This window comes from Sarcophilus harrisii, chromosome 1, assembly GCF_902635505.1.
Source record: "Sarcophilus harrisii chromosome 1, mSarHar1.11, whole genome shotgun sequence".
NCBI lineage: Eukaryota > Metazoa > Chordata > Mammalia > Dasyuromorphia > Dasyuridae > Sarcophilus > Sarcophilus harrisii.
Window position 1 is genome coordinate 241,064,601 of NC_045426.1, and position 18,728 is coordinate 241,083,328.

Below are 18,728 nucleotides of genomic sequence, written 5' to 3' on the forward strand. Positions count from 1 at the left end.
CCTGGCATGACATGCAGGACTTGACCAGGCTAACCCAAAGCAGTGAAAAAGCTCCATCACAAATGGAAAATCAGTAAGAATCCCCTAACCCCCTTGAAAAAGGAAACTTGGGACAATCTCTTCTGTGCCTTAGGAGCAAGCTCAATTTTTAAAAGTGAATAAAAAAAGGGGGGAAAAAAGACCTCTGGCAATAGAAAGTTCGTACAAGGAACTTCTACAGAGAAGATTAGAACAGAGACCCAGAAAAGGACAATAATGGTAAAATGCCTACAAGTAAAATCTCAAAGGAGTATATGAACTAGAAAAGCACAAAAAGTGGAGAGAGAGAGAGAGAGAGAAAGAGAGAGAGAGATATGGAAAAGAAATGAGAGCTATGCAAGATAATTATGAAAATTTATTTTGGGGAAAGTCAACAGCATAAAAAAGGAAGCATACAAATTGACTGAAGAAAATAACTTTTAAAAAATAGAATTTCTAAAATAAAAATATACAACTTAAAAAATAAATTTGGCAAAATGGAAAAAATATGGACTGAACAAAACAACTCTTTTAAGGTATAATTGGCCAAAAGCAAAAGGAGATACAAAACTAACTGAAGAAAAATAAGACATCAAGAATCAGTCAAACTAAATTTTTTTAAAAATGAAAAAAATAGAAGAAAATGTAATGTATCTCATTGGAAAAACAACTAAACTGGAAAATACATCCAGGAGAGATAATTGAAGAATTATTGGTCTACCTGAAAGCCACGATCAAAATAAGAACCTGGACAACGTCTTTCAAAAAATCATCAAAGAAAACTGTATAAGGAAAAAATAGTCATTGAAAGAATCCACATCAAAATGCTTTAAGGAAAATTGTAGCTCAATCCCAGAATTTTCAGCTCAAGGAAAAAATATTGCAAGCTGCCAGAAAGTAACAATTCAAATACCGAGGAGTCACAATCAGGATGACCCAAGACCTAGCAGGTTTTACATTAAAGAATCAGAGATTCTAGAATATGATATTCCAGAAGGCAAAGGTGTTTGTACTATAAGCAAGAATTATCTTTCAGGGGAAAAGATATATGATAAAATAGAAAATTTTCAATCATTTCTATGAAAAGACCACAGCTGAATAGAAAACCTGATTTTCAAAGACAAAACACAAGAGAAAAATAAAAGGGTAAACAAAAAGTAACAACAACAACAATATTTTTTAAAAGCTTAAAAAGCTTACATCTACATGGAAAGATGGTACGTGTAATTTTGAGAGCGGTTTCTTTGTTAGGAAAGTTAGAAGGGATAGATATAAAATGACTTTAATATCAGGACATAAAAATTAAGGGAGGGGGAGAATTGAACTGGGAAAAGAAAAAAAAAGGAAGTAAATTGGGGTAAATTGCATTATATGTAAATATTATACATATAGTAGAGAGAAAGGAGGGAGGCAGATGAGCATTGTTTGAACTTTAATCTCATCAGATTTGGCTCAAAGAGGAAATAATATGCAGATTTAATTTGTTATAGAAATGTGTCTCATACAAAGAAGACGGAGGGAAAGGGAAGGAAAGGGGAAGGCTAATATAAGGAAGGGCAGATTGAGAGAAGTGGGGATCTGAAACAAGTCCTTGGTGAGGAGGGAAAGAGTTAAGGGAAAGAGAAAAGTATCGATGGGAAAAATAGGATGACAGGAAATACAGAGTTAGTAATTTTAACTGTGAATGCAAATGGGATGAACTCTCCCATAAAATGGAAGTGGATAGCAAACTGGATTAAAAAAAAATCTTACAATATATCGTTTACAAAAAAAAATTGAAACAGATAGATACATACATAGTATAGATAAAAAGCTAGAGCAAAATATACTACGCTTCAGATGAAGTAAAAAGGAAAAAAAAAAGCAGGGATAGCAGTCCTGATCTCAGGTCAAGTAAAAGCAAATAAAATTTAATTAAAAGAGATAAGAAAGGAAACTTTATCTTACTAAATAGTACCATAGATAATGAAGTAATATCAGTACTAACTATATATGTACCAAGTGGTACAGCATCCAAATTCTTAGGGGAGAACTGAAGTCAGTTGCAAGAAGAAAAAGACAGTAAACCTATACTGGTGTGGAACCTCACCTCTCTCAGAATTAGATAAATCTAATCATAAACTTAACAATAGAGCAGTTAAACAGAATCCTAGAAATCTTAGATACAATAGACTTCTGGAGAAAATTGAATAGAAACAGAAAGGAATACAATGTTTTCTCAGTGGTACATGTTACACATACAAAAAAAAAAACAAAAAAAAAAAAAAACTGACCAGATCATAAATGTTTCACAATCAAATGCATCAAGGCAGAAATAGTAAACACATCCTTTTTAGATCACGATGTGATTTTAAATTACAAGTAATAAAGGGCCATTGAAAAATAGACCAAAACTTAATTTGAAAAATATTCTAATCCTAAAGAATGAGTGAATCTAACAACAAATCATAGAAACAATTGATAATTGCATCCAGAAAATGACCATAATGAGACAATATTCCAAAATTTAGAGGATGCAGCCAAAGCTATTCTTAGGGAAAATTTTATATTTCTTTTTTTTAAAGATTTTTTTTTATTTCAAAACATATGCATAGATAATTTTCACCATTCACTCTTGCAAAACCTTGTTTTCCAATTTTTCCCTCCCTTCACCCCACCTCCTCCCCTAGACTACAAATAATAGAATATATGTTAAACATGCAATTATTCTGTATATATTTCCACAATTATCATGCTGCATAAGAAAAATCAGATCAAAAGGGGAAAAAGTGAAAAAGAAAACAAAATGCAAGTGAACAACAAAAAGGTGAAAATACTATGTTGTGATGCACACTCAGTCTCCACAGTCCTCTCTCTGGTTGCAGATGGCTCTGTTCATCATAAGACCATTGGGACTTGATCTGAATCATCTCATTTTTGAGAAGTGCCACATCCATCAGAATTGATCATTTTATAATCTTCTTGTTGCTGTGTACAATGATCTCCTGCTTCTGCTCATTTCCCTTAGCTTCAGTTCATGTAAATCTCTTCAGGCCTCTCTAAAATCATCCTCTTGATCATTTCTTATAGAACAATAATATTCCATAACATTCATATACCATAACTTATACAGCCATTCTCCAACTGAAGGGCACCCAATTAGTTTCCAGTTTCTTGCCACTATAAAAAGGTCTGCCATAAACATTTTTCGTACATATGATTCCCTTTCTCTCCTTTATGATCTCTTTGGGATATAGACCCAATAGAAACACTCCTAGATCAAATGGTCTGCATGGAAATTTTATATCTCTAAATAGTTACATGAATAAAATCGAGAAAAGGGAGATCAGCGAATTGGGAATGAAAGTTTAAAAAAAAGCTAGAAAAAGAACAAATTAAAAATCTCTAATTAAATAGTAAAAAATTCTCAAGGTCAAATGGGAGATTAATAAAATTGAAAGTAATAATGCAAAAAAATTAAGCTAATATTTGATTTTATGAAAAAATCAACAATAATGGATAAACATTTGGTTAATATGATTAGAAAAAGGAAAGAAGAATAGCAAATTACTAATATTAAGAATGAAAAGGGTTAACTTATCATCAATGAAGAGGAAATTAAAGCAATAATTAAGAGATATTTTGCTTGTATGCTAATAGAACTGACAATCTAAATAAAATGGATAAATATTTACAAAAACATACCCAGATTAACAGAAGAGGAAATAAAATACTTAAATAAGAAAAATTCTCCAAGGTCAAATGGATTTACAAGTAAATTCTACAAAACATTTAAAAACAATTAATTCCAATACCCTATAAACTACCTGAAAAATAGTTGAAAGCATCCTGCCAAATTAGTTTTATGATACAAATATTGTGCTGAGACCTGAATAAGGAATAGTGCAGAGAAAGAAAATTGTAGACCAATTTCCCTAATTAATATTGATGCAAGAATCTTTAATAGAACATTAACAAAGAGATTACAATAACTTATCACAAAGATAATACACTGTGATTAAGTGGGATTTATAACAGGAATATAGGACTGGTTCAATATAAGGAAGCCTACTGGCAAAAATGACCATATCAATAATGAAACTAATAGGAATCATATCATGGTCTCAATAGATGCAGAAAAAGCTTTTGATAAAATACAGCACTCATTCAAATTATAAACATTAGAGGACATAGAGATAAAAGGAATTTTCCTTAAAACGATAAATACATTCATCTATAACCATAAGCAAGCTTTTTATGTACTAGATGCTAGATTTTTATGAGCTAAATGCATTCCAGTAAGATCAGGAATGAAACAAGGATGTCTATTATCACCACCATTATTCAATGTTTTTCATAGAAATATTAACTTTAGCAATAAGAAAAAAATTAAGAAGTTAATGGAATTAGAGTAAATAATGAGGAAACAAAACTATCACTCTGCAGATGATATGATGACATATTTAGAAAATCCTAGAAAATCAACAAAGTAACCCAGTTAGAAACAACAACTTTAGCAAAGTTTCAGGAAATAAAAGAGACCCACATAAATCATTGGCATCTCTCAATATTACCAACAAAGCACCAGCAACAAGAGATAGAAAGAGAAATCCCGTTTAAAGCAACTTTAAATAATATGACAACTTGAAGTCACTTGCCAAGACAAAGCCAGGAATCATATGAACACAATTACAAAACAGTTTTCACCTAAAGCCAGGAACCACAAAGTTAGATCTAAACATTTGTAAGAATACCAATGTTCATGGATAGGTTGAATTAATATAATAAAAATAACAATTTTATTGGAATCTGAAAAGCATAATCAAAGGAAGAATCTAATTAGCAGATTTTAAGAAATTACCAAAGAAAATTACCCCATTATCCTATAATCAGAGGGTAAAATAAAACTTGACCTAATAAACTAACAATTACCTGTGAGTTCCAAAAGTGAAATCTCCCAGGAATCCTATAGCCAAATTCCAAACTCCAAGCATAAAGAGAAACTGCATCAAAAATTGAGAGAGAAAACATTCAGATGGTGTAAAAGTCAGGATCACAAAAATTTTTAGCAACTACAATATTAAAGGAAAGGAAGTCTTAGAATGTAATGTTCTTGGAGGCAAAAGAGATAACATTACATCCTAGAATAACCTATTTAGTAAAAATTAATATAATCCTCCATGAATATGCAATGAAATAGAGGAGTTTCAAGCAATCCTAAAAAAAAAAAAAGATAAGAGCTGAAAAGAAAACAGACTTTCAAATTCAAAGATTCAAGAGGATAAAGGAGTCAATAAAGCTAATTGTTTATATTACTATATAGAAAAATGATACTTGTACCTTCTAAGAACTTACTGTTATTAGAACTTATTGTTATTAAAAGGAATATACATATTCATATAGCATGGGTGTGAGGTGACAGTGATAGAATAATGTGAAAAAAAGAACAGGCAAGAAAGAAGGATGCTTTAGGGAAAAAAGAAGGGGACAGAAAAAATGGGGGAAAACTAGTCCAATCATTTTAGTAACAATAAAAAGCTATGAAACTGCATATATTTTGACCCATTAATAACACTACTATATCCTAAAGAGATCAAGAAAAAGGGAAAAGAACATTTTGTATGAAAAATAACAGTTCTGTTGTAGTGACAAAGAATTAGAAATTCAGGGAATGCCCATCATTAGGGGAATGTTTTAAACAAGAGATAAATAATTTTGATGGAATACTTTTTTTCCTCTAAGAAATGATTAGGAGTATTATTTCAGGAATAAAACTTGGGAAGACTCATATAAACTAATGGAAATGGAAGTAAACAGAATATGGAGGACATCATACACAAAAGAAGAATTATTATATGGATGATCAGCCTTGAATGACTTAGCTACTATGATCAAGACAATGATACAAGACAAATCCAAACTATACTGGATGAAAGAAGTTATCTATGTCCAGAGAGAGAGATGTGATGAACTTTGAGATCAGACTGAAGGATAGTTCTTTTAGGCTTTCTTTATGTTTTCTTGTTGTGGGGGTACAACATGACTAATATGAAAATGTGTTTTATATGCTTTGAATATATAATCAATATCATATTGCTTGCCTACTCAATTGGATAGAGGAAAAACATAAGGGAGGGAAAGAATTTAAAATTCAAAAAAATTAAAAGAAAAACTTTATATATATATATTTATATGAGAACTATTTAATAAAGCAAATTTTTAAAAATTCCAAAAACCAAAAAAACATTATCTACACTTAAGTAACAACTTCATATACAACATTAGGAGCTGAGAAACAAAAAAACTTCATATGGTGGAAGTTTTTCTCATAAGTTATTTTGGACCAAAGCTGCCTTATATTCCCCCTAAAGGGTTTGTTGTGTTTTTTTTTTTTTTTTAAGTCAGCTGGGAGATTCTGAAAATTTTGGTTAACAAATGTTTCCTGTCCATCATCAGGTGGAGTTCATCTCTCATGATGAGGAAGATCCTAGTTTGGTTCAATTTTTCTCCTTTTTTAGCATTCACCTGAGTTAACTGCATTTTATTGCAAAACAAAGACTTGGGGGGGGGAGCGGTTAAAAAGCTGAACAATGTAAGAGAAATAGATGTGTTATTCTTGTAAATAAATGTCCTCTCTAAAAACATCAGTTGTATTTTTTATTCTTGTTAGTCTTAAAATGGTTAAATATTAAATGTATACTATTTTGAACCATAGATTAGTTTAAAGCTTAATTTTTAGTTTGTGGCAGAAAGATCTCTGTTAATTTAAGGGCAGAAATAAAAAGACTTTAAAACTTGAAGAGATATTTTCATTGGAAGCAGAAAGAACTATATTTTACATCATTTTAAAAGGATTGTATGTGAGGCAGCTAAGTGGCACCTTTGATGGAACACAGTGTTTGGAATAAAGAAAACATGAATTCAAATCTAGCCTCAGATACTTATAAGCTATATGATCCTTAGCAAGTCACTTAAGTTTACCTCAGTTTCCTCACTTGAAAAATGAACTGGAGAAGGAAATAGCAAACATTTCCAGTATCTTTGCCAAGAAAAGATAAATGGAGTTACAGAGTTGGACATGACTTAAAGGGCTAAGTAACCACAATGAGTTCCAGAACCTTAATATTAGATTTATCCTCTTTTAGAATTATGTTCTTGTTAAAAATTTTAATGTGCATTCTGAACCTAGCTTCAATTTTTTCTTAAATTTTTGTTATTTCCTAATTGACTGAAATATAGCATTTTTAAAAGTATATAATGTTAAACACACGCTTCTGCAGCAATGCAAATATTGAAAATATTATATAATTTCCTGAATGTGATTCACTTCCATTTCTACTTCCTTTTTAATAACAGGTCCTCTTCACCATCCATGTGTAGTGTTTATCCAAGATAATGATCAAATGTAATGTAAGATGATATGACATGATGTGATGTGTATATCTGTATGGAAGTGGAGATTATACAGAAAGTTCTCAGACCAGATATATGTTTTAATCTAGGCAATGGTCAGCTTTCATCTACTTTGTTTTTCCCATATGGATAATTAAACATATATTTCCACAAATATAGATTAAACTAAAAAGCACCTGCAACTTTCTGGTGTTTAGTTCCAGCAACATGGTACTCTGTGAATATAAATATTCTTTGGATTTGTGTGCATATCATGTGTCTTGATGCTACTGAATATAGTACTTCATATTTTATGGTTTCTCTGATATTAAAATTCCGTGAATAATTTAACAGTTATCTCTATAGCTGTATGTATCATATTCTTATATGAGTTTTCAATGAGTATGGAAGATACATTCTTTAAGGAAAGTTTTAGAATTCTATTTTGTCCTACTTAAGGCTTTTGTTAAAAAATACATTAAATAAGATAGGATATTATATTTTCTAACTTCAGCAGATTATGTATATAAAATGTATTTGGTGGTATAAATTCAACTATAGAATTCAATCTATCCTCTTATCACATTTTCCTCAAGTATACTCAATGCACAAATAAGCCATTCTCATAAATATTTTAAGATGTGAAAGTAGGCATAAACATTATTAGTTGGTACCTTCTTATTTTCTTTCTTCTTTTGTATAAACACCATCTGGCATTTTTTATTCTTTTGGAAAGTTTTTCTTTTTAATATATACTAAAAATCAATTCTTTAAGTGAAACACTTTCTCAGCTCAATACAGCTTAGAAGGTCAGAAGGAAAGGTCTGTTGCACCAGGGTGAGAATGGAACACACACAATCCTGATGCAGAATCAGCCTCAGGAAACCAGGATCAGGCCTTTGGGGGCAAAGGAATCAGTGACTGCAGTGGTGTACCCAGACATTTCATATATAGTAAGAGAGTTAAACAATTGTTAAGAAGAAGGATTCAAGTGTCTCTTTGCGTGCACTTGGGGCAGGACTTTATTGCATCGCTCATACTTGGATTAAGGTCGCTGTCCTAGGTCTCAGTTCTGGGACAAGGAGCATATTATCATTGACATACATCTGCATTTACATATATGTATACTTATGATTTGGATGAATGGCTTTGTCAGCTGTTCTCTGTGGGTGTTCATTGTGGAATTAGTAGTATGTGATAAAGAAGTCAAGGGTTGGACTTCTGATCAAGCTGAATTTGATCATATTCCTATCATTTAAGGGAGCAGGTATCCTTTCTCAGAGAACAGAGGATTTATAGTCTCAATCTCTTTTCTCTTCTAGCAAGGGATAGTCTCTCATGGAAAGGAAAGATGAGTGGAGAATAGGCTAGAGATATTAATTCTGCCTTTCTTTGAATTATACAAGGACAGACCTTTGCCACAGATGAGTATCCCTACACATGTGGAACCCTCAATTTATCACTATACCTGCATGATTATGCTTCTTCATATATCTCCACATGGGTTCCACCCAATGTATTCTGGGCTTCCCTCTTAAGCTTTTAATGTTTAATTAATATTAATGGAACACAACATATGGGAAATCCAACAGTTAACCCTTGTTCCCTCTATTACTTGTACTCCTCCTCCTGTCATCATAAACATTTCTATCAATTACATTGATTTTCTTCTTTGTTAATGCATTATAATTTAATCAGACTTTCCACATTGATTTACAGTTTGTCTAATATATTGGTATTAAGAGACTAGATATATGAGCCATGCATCTAAGTTTATAATTAGTCTTAATAAAAAGCTTTCTATAGAAAACTTTTTTCTGTATAGCAGAAATTAGTCATTGACTAACACCGAATACTTATACCAAGATCTAGACTATCCCTTGTTCTCCTAATTTGCTTATAGTATTACCCTTTATGTCTAAATCACGAACCCATTTCAACTTTATCTTGGTGTTTGGTGTTGGTCTATGCCTAATTTCTATCAGACAATTTTCAGACAAAGAAATTAAAGCCATTTCAAGTCATATAAAAAAGTGCTTTAAATCACTATTAATTATAGAAATGCAAATTAAGATAACTTTAAGGTACCACTACACACTTCTCAGATTGGCTAAGATGACAGGAAAAGATAATGATGAATGTTGGATAGGCTGTACGAAAGCTGGGATACTGATACATTGTTGGTGGAGTTATGAACTGATCCAACTTTTTGAAGAGCAGTTTGGAACTGTGCCCAAAGGGTTATCAAACTATGTATACACTTTGATTGAGCAGTGTTTCTATTAGGCCTATATCCCAAAGAGATCTTAAAGGAGGGAAGAGGATCCACATGTGCAAAAATATTTGTGGCAGCCCTTTTTTTTTTTTTTTTTTAATAGCCTTTTATTTACAGGATATATACATGGGTAACTTTACAGCATTAACAAATTGCCAAACCTCTTGTTCCAATTTTTCACCTCTTACCCCCCCCCCCCCCCTCCCCTAGATGGCAGGATGACCAGTAGATGTTAAATATATTAAAATATAACTTAGATACACAATAAGTATACATGACCAAAACATTATTTTGCTGTACAAAAAGAATCAGACTCTGAATTATTGTACAATTAGCTTGTGAAGGAAATCAAAAATGCAGGTGTGCATAAATATAGGGATTGGGAATTCAATGTAATGGTTTTTAGTCATCTCCCAGAGTTCTTTTTCTGGGCATAGCTAGTTCAGTTCATTACTGCTCCATTAGAAATGATTTGGTTGATCTCGTTGCTGAGGATGGCCTGATCCATCAGAACTGGTCATCATCTAGTATTGTTGTTGAAGTATATAATGATCTCCTGGTCCTGCTCATTTCACTCAGCATCAGTTCGTGTAAGTCTCTCCAGGCCTTTCTGAAATCATCCTGTTGGTCATTTCTTACAGAACAGTAATATTCCATAATATTCATATACCACAATTTATTCAGCCATTCTCCAACTGATGGACATCCATTCAGTTTCCAGTTTCTAGCCACTACAAAAAGGGCTGCCACAAACATTCGTGCACATACAGGTCCCTTTCCCTTCTTTATAATCTCTTTGGGATATAATCCCAGTAGTAACACTGCTGGATCAAAGGGTATGCACAGTTTGATAACTTTTTGAGCATAGTTCCAAACTACTCTCCAAAATGGTTGGATTCGTTCACAACTCCACCAACAATGCATCAATGTCCCAGTTTTCCCGCATCCCCTCCAACAATCATCATTATTTTTTCCTGTCATCTTAGCCAATCTGACAGGTGTGTAGTGGTATCTTAGAGTTGTCTTAATTTGCATTTCTCTGATTAATAATGACTTGGAGCATCTTTTCATATGACTAGAAATAGTTTCAATTTCTTCATCTGAGAATTGTCTGTTCATATCCTTTGACCATTTTTCAATTGGAGAATGGCTTGATTTTTTATAAATTAGAGTTAATTCTCTATATATTTTGGAAATGAGGCCTTTATCAGAACCTTTGACTGTAAAAATATTTTCCCAGTTTATTGCTTCCCTTCTAATCTTGTCTGCATTAGTTTTGTTTGTACAAAAACTTTTCAGTTTGGTATAATCGAAATTTTCTATTTTGTGATCAGTAATGATCTCTAGTTCTGCTTTGGTCATAAAGACCTTCCCCTTCCACAGGTCTGAGAGGTAAACTATCCTATGTTCCTCTAATTTATTAATAATTTCATTCTTTATGCCTAGGTCATGAACCCATTTTGACCTTATCTTGGTGTACGGCGTTAAGTATGGATCAATGCCTAGTTTCTGCCATATTAGTTTCCACTTTTCCCAGCAATTTTTATCAAACAGTAAGTTCTTATCCCAAAAGCTGGGATCTTTGGGTTTGTCAAAGACTAGGTTGCTATATTTGTTGACTGTTTTATCCCTTGAACCTAATCTATTCCACTGATCAACTAATCTATTCCTTAGCCAATACCAAATAGTTTTGGTAACTGCTGCTCTATAATATAATTTTAGATCTGGTACAGCTAAGCCACCTTCATTTGATTTTTTTTTCATTAATTCCCTTGAAATTCTTGACCTTTTGTTTTTCCATATGAACTTTGTTGTTATTTTTTCTAGGTCATTAAAATAGTGTTTTGGGAGTCTGATTGGTATAGCGCTAAATAAATAGATTAGTTTAGGTAATATTGTCATCTTTATTATATTTGCTCGCCCTATCCAAGAGCATTTAATATTTTTCCAATTGGTTAGATCAGACTTAATTTGTGTGAAAAGTGGTCTGTAATTTTGCTCATAAAGTTTCTGATTTTCCCTTGGCAGATAGATTCCTAAATATTTTATATTATCAGTAGTTACTTTAAATGGAATTTCTCTTTGTAACTCTGACTGTTGGATTTTGTTAGTGATATATAAGAATGCTGATGACTTATGTGGGTTTATTTTATAACCAGCAACTTTGCTAAAGTTGTGGATTATTTCTAATAACTTTTTAGCAGAATCTCTGGGGTTCTCTAAGTATACCATCATGTCATCGGCAAAGAGTGATAATTTGGCTTCCTCATTGCCTATTCTTATTCCTTTAATCTCTTTCTCAGCTCTTATTGCTATAGCTAGCGTTTCTAATACAATATTAAATAGTAACGGTGATAGTGGGCAACCTTGTTTCACTCCAGATCTTATTGGGAATGGTTGCAGTTTGTCTCCATTACATATGATGCTTACTGATGGTTTTAAATAGATGCTGCTGATTATTTTAAGGAAAAGTCCATTTATTCCTATACTCTCAAGTGTTTTTAATAGGAATGGATGTTGGATTTTATCAAATGCTTTTTCTGCATCTATTGAGATGATCATATGGTTTTTGTTAATTTGGTTATTAACATGGCCAATTATATTGATAGTTTTCCTAATATTGAACCAGCCCTGCATTCCTGGTATAAATCCTACTTGATCATAGTGTATTATCTTGGAGATGATTTTCTGTAGTCTTTTTGCTAATATCTTATTTAAGATTTTAGCATCAATATTCATTAGGGAGATTGGTCTACAATTTTCTTTCTCTGTTTTCAGCCTACCTGGTTTAGGTATCAGTACCATGTCTGTGTCATAGAAGGAATTTGGTAGGACTCCTTCATTCCCTATTTTATCAAATAATTTATATAGCATTGGGGCCAATTGTTCTTTAAATGTTTGGTAAAATTCACATGTAAATCCATCTGGTCCTGGGGATTTTTTCTTAGGGAGTTGTTTAATTGCCTGTTCTATGTGGCAGCCCTTTTTGTGTAGTGTCAAGAAACTAAGTAGATGCCCATCAGTTGGAGAATGGCTGAAAAAATTATAGTATATGAATGTTATGGAATACTATTATTCTGTAAGAAACAACCAGCAGGATGATTTCAGAGAGGCCTGGAGAGAATTGCATGAATGTGATGCTAAGTGAAATGAGTAGAATCAAGTGAACACTGTACACAGCAACAACAAGGTTGTTATTTTCTAATTGACTGAAATATAGCATCTTTAAATATATGTTAAGCACATGTTTCTGCAGCAATAAAAATATTGAAAACAGTATATAATTTCCTGAATGTAATCCACTTCCATTTCTACTTCCTATTCAATAATAGGTACTATTTGGAGGAGATGATCACCTGTAATGGGCTTGGTTCTTTTCAACAATGAGATAATTTAGGCCAGATACATCTGCATTTAGAAAGGGGATTCTATTGGGACTGAGTGGGAATTGGAACATAGTATTTTTAACTTTTTCTGTTGTTTGCTTCCTTTTTTTTCTCCTCTCATTTTTTCCTTTTTGATCTGATTTTTCTTGTGCACCATGATAAATGTAGAAATATGTTTATAAGAATTGAACATGTTTAATCTATATTTGATTACTTGCTGTGTAGGGGAGGGGAAGGGGGGGACAAGAGAGGAAGAAAAATCTGGAAAACAAGGTTTTTCAAGGGTGAATATTGAAAACTATTTTTGCATGTATTTTGAAAATAAAAAAGCTATTATTAATAAAAAGCCTAAGATGCTGAGATTGGAAGAAAATTTTAAAATCATAGAGCATATCTCCTTTTTTATTTTACAAGGAATAAGCCAATTCTGTATCTAGAATAAGAGCTGTTAAGCTTTTGTTTTTTAAGAACCCCCTTGACAGGCTGGTATACTATGCATGGATGCTGTCTTAGAATAAAGTAATAAAATGCAAAAAAATATGATTAACCAATTATATTGAGCTAGACATTCTTCTATCATAGTGACAAACACTTTTAATGATCATAAAAATCTCCATGTTATGCCTCACTTGATAATAATAAAGAATTCCAAGTTGTTGTTATACCTTTTGATAAATCTATGATTTGACATATATATTTTGAGAAACCATATGTGACATCTGACATATAAAAAGCCATTAAGTTTGCATTTTTCCTAACAAATTTAAACAAATAAATATCCAATGGGAATTAATTTTCTTTATTTTTTCATTTTTTTTTTACTATAAAGTTATGCTTCCCCATAAAAGAGTGTTTTCTAAAAGTTTATTTCTTACTTTCTCATTGATATCATCACATCAGAATCTATTCTTATCCACCCACTCTCTCCATGTATGTCTACTCTGTCTCAATAATAGACAAACAATTCTTAAGAGTTACAGGTATTATTTTCCATCCAGGATTGTAAACAGCTTAACCATTAAATAATATATATATATATTTCCCACTGTTTACTTTTCTATGCTTTTCTTGAGTCCTATGTTTGAAGATCAAATTTTCTGTTTAGTTTTTTTCTAATCATTTTTTTCAATGATTAGAAGTCTCTTACTTCAGGGAAGATTTATCTCCTCCCCTGAAAGATGATGCTCAGTCTCTCTGGCTGTCTAATTCTTGACTATCACATCATATTCTTTGCCTTCCAGAATATAGTACATCAGACTTCTGATCCTTTATTGTACAAGCTTCCAGATCCTGGCTAATCCTGACTATTGTCCCTTGACATTTGAATGGTTTTTGTCTGGCATCTTGCAGTATTTTTTTCTTAAGATTATAGTTCTGCAGTTTTTCAATGTTCTTTGGAATTTTCTTTGTGAGATCTTTTTCTGTAGGTAATTAATGGATTCTTTAAATGACTATTTTGCCCTCTGGTTCTAGTATATCAGGGAAGTTTCTCTTGATGATCTCTTTTTAATTATTTCACTTTATTGTCAAAATATATGCATAAATAATTTTTGACATTCATCCCTACAAAATCCTGTGTTCTGATTTTTCCCTCCCTATTCTCCCATTCAGCAAGTGATCCAATATATGTTAAACATGTGCAATTCCTCTATACATATTTCCCCAAATATCTTGCTGCACAAGAAAAATCAGATTAAAAAGAAAAAAAAAAGAGAAAGAAAACAAAATGCAAATAACAACAACAACAACAACAAAAACTAAAAATGTTATATTTTGGTCGACATTCAGTTCCCACTGTCCTCTCTCTGGATGCAAATGGAACTGGTCTGAATCACCTGATTGTTGATAGAGAGCCAAAATCCATCAGAACTGATCACTGTATAATCTTCCTGTTGACATATATCATGATCTTCTGGTTCTGCTCATTTCACTTAGCATCAGGTCATGTATGTCTGTCTCTCCAGGTCTCTCTGAAATCATCTTGCTGATCATTTCTTCTAGAACAATAATGCTACATTTTTACACATGTGGATCCCTTTCCCTTTTTGATGATCTCATTAGGATACAAGAACAGTAGAAACACTGCTAGATAAAAGATCATCATGCATAATTTGATGGTCCTTTGGATATAGTTCCAAATTGCTCTCCAAAATAAGTGAATCAGTTCACAACTTCATCAACAATGTATTAGTGTCCCAGTTTTCCCACATGCCTTCCATCATTTATCATTACCTTTTCCTATCATTTTAGCCAATCTGAGAGGTCTGAACCTCAAAGTTCTCTTAATTTGTATTTCTCTGATCAAGAGTGATTTAGAAAACCTTTTCATATGATTAGAAATGGTTTAGAAATTTTAGAAATTGGACCCACACTTAACACTATATACCAAGATAAGATCAAAATGGCTCCATGATTTAGGCATAAAGAATGAGATTATAGATAAATTAGAGGAATATAGGATAGTTTATCTTTCAGACCTGTGGAGGAGGAAGAAATTTGTGACCAAAGATGAATTAGAGACCATTATTGATCACAAAATAGGAAATTTTGATTACATCAAATTAAAAAGCTTTTGTACAAACAAAACTAATGCAAACAAGATTAGAAGGGAAGCAACAAACTGGGAAAACATTTTTACAATTAAAGGTTCTGATAAAGGTCTCATTTCCAAAATATATAGAGAATTGACTCTAATTTATAAGAAACCAAGCCATTCTCCAATTGATAAATGGTCAATGGATATGAACAGATAATTTTCAGATGATGAAATTGAAGCTATTACCACTCATATGAAAGTGTTCCAAATCACTATTGATCAGAGAAATGCAAATTAAGACAACTCTGAGATACCACTACACACCTGTCAGATTGGCTTAGATGACAGGAAAAAATAAGGATGAATGTTGGAGGGGATGCGGGAAAACTGGGACACTGATGCATTGTTGGTAGAGTTGAGAACGAATTCAACCATTCTGGAGAGCAATCTGGAATTATGCCCAAAAAGTTATCAAACTGTGCATACCCTTTGACCCAGCAGTGCTACTACTGGGCTTATACCCCAAGAAGATACTAAAGAAGGGAAAGGGACCTGTATGTGCCAAAATGTTTGTGGCAGCCCTTTTTGTAGTGGCTAGAAACTGGAAAATGAATGGATGCCCTTCAATTGGAGAATGGTTGGTATATGAATGCTATGGAATATTATTGTTCTGTAAGAAATGACCAGCAGGATGAATACAGAGAGGCTTGGAGAGACTTACATGAACTGATGTTAAGTGAAATGAGCAGAACGAGGAGATCATTATATACTTCAACAACTGTGTGAAGATGTATTCTGATGGAAGTGGATTTCTTTGACAAAGAGACCTAATTCAGTTTCAATTGATCAGTGATGGACAGAAGCAGCTACACCCAAAAGAAGAACACTGGGAAATGAATGTGAACTGTTTGCATTTTTGTTTTTCTTCCCAGGTTATTTTTACCTTCTGAATCCAATTTTCCCTGTGCAACAAGAGAACTGTTTGGTTCTGGACACATATATTGTATCTAGGATATACTGCGACATATTCAACATATATAGGACTGCTTGCCATCTGGGGGAGGGGGTAGAGGGAGAGAAGGGAAAAATTGGAACAGAAGTGGTGCAAGGAATAATGTTGTAAAAAATTATCCTGGCATGGGTTCTATCAATAAAAAGTTATTATAATAAAAAAAGAAATTTTAGAAATTTCTTGATCTGAAAATTGTCTGTTCATATCCTTTGACCATTTATCAATTGGAAAATGGCTTGAGTTATTATAAATTTGAATCAATTCTTTATATCTTTATCAGAACACTTCAATATAAAAATCTTTTTCCAATTTACTGCTTCCCTTCTAATTTTGTTTGCATTGGTTTTGTTTGTACAAAAAACTTTTTAGCTTAATATAATCAAAATTATCCATTTTGCATTCAATAATGTACTAGAGTTCTTCTTTGGGCACAAATTCCTTTTCCCCCCACATATGTGAGAAGTAAACTCTCTTTTGTTCTTCTAATATGCTTATAATATCATTCTTTAAGTCTAAATTATGAACCCATTTCAATCTTTTCTCTGTATAATGTGCTAGGCATGGATCAATGCCCATTTCTACCATACTAATTTCCAATTTTCCCAGTAGTTTTTGTCAAATGATGAGTTCTTATACCATCATTGACTATTTTCTTTTGTGAATCTAACCTATTCCACTGACCAACTATTCTATTTCTTAGACAATACTAAATGGTTTTGATGATTGCTAATGATTTATGTGAATTTATTTTGTATCCTGTAACAAGGATACAAGTTGTGTTATTTCTAGTAGGTTTTTAGTTGATTCTCTAACTATACCATCATATCATCTGCCCAGAGTGATAATTTGGTTTCCCTCTTACCTATTTTAATTCCTTTAATCTCTTTTTCTTCTCTTATTGCCAAAGATAGCATTTCTAATACAATATTGAATAGTAATGGTGATTATAGGCAACCTTGTTGCACCCCGGATCTTATTGGGAATGGTTCTAATTTATCCCCATTATATCTGATGCTTGCTGATGGCTTAAAAAGATGCTATTGATCATTTTAAGGAAAACTCCAGTTATTCTTATATTCTCCTGTTATGTTTACTAGAAATAGGTGTTGGATTTATCAAATTCTTTTTCTGCATCTATTGAGATAATCATGAGTTTTATAAGTTTGGTTATTGATATAGTCAACTATGTTAATGGCTTTCCTAATATTGAACCAATCCTGCATTCCTGGTATAAATCCTACTTGGCTATGACCAAGTATATTATCCTGGGGATAACTTGCTATAATCTCTTTGCTAATATTTTATTTAAAATTTTTGCATCAATATTTATTAGAGAAATTGAAAATATAATTTTATATATTTCTCTATTTTGACCCTATTTGGTTTAGGTATCAGCACCATGTTTGTGTCATAAACAGAATTTGGTAGGATTCCTTTTTTCCCCTATTTTCCCAAAGAGTTTGCATAATATTGGAATTAATTGTTCTTTAAATGTTTGGTAGAATTGACATATAAATCCATCTGGGCCATGGGGAATATTTTCTTAGGGTGTTGATTAATAACTTTTAAAATTTATTTTTCTAAAATGGAACTATTTAAATAATATTTTCCCCTTCTGTTAATCTGGGCAATTTATATATTTGTAAATATTCATCCATTTCACTTAGTAATCATATTTATTAGCATACAGTTGGGCAAAAGAGTTCTCAACTATTGCTCCAATTTCCTTTTTATCAGTAGAAAGTGCATCCTTTTCATTTTTGATCCTAACAATTCAATTTTCTTCTTTCCTTTTTCTGATCAAATTAACTGTCTATGATTTCTTGTTTCACCCACTCATTCTTTAGGATCCAATTATTTATTTTCAAATTAATTTATGTCCTAATATATGGTCAATTTTTGTATAGGTTCCATGAACCGCTGAGGAAAAAAGTATACTCCTTTCTGCCTCCATGCAATTTTCTCTAAAGAGCTATCATACTTAACTTTTCTTTTGAGAAAAATGCCTAAAATGAAAAAAAAAATGAAATGAGAAAGTGATTGAAACATTTTTAAAATGCATACAAAGGGTCCTAGGAGAGTTCAGATAGAAATGTAGATAAACAAGACAATTTTGAAAGTAACATGTTG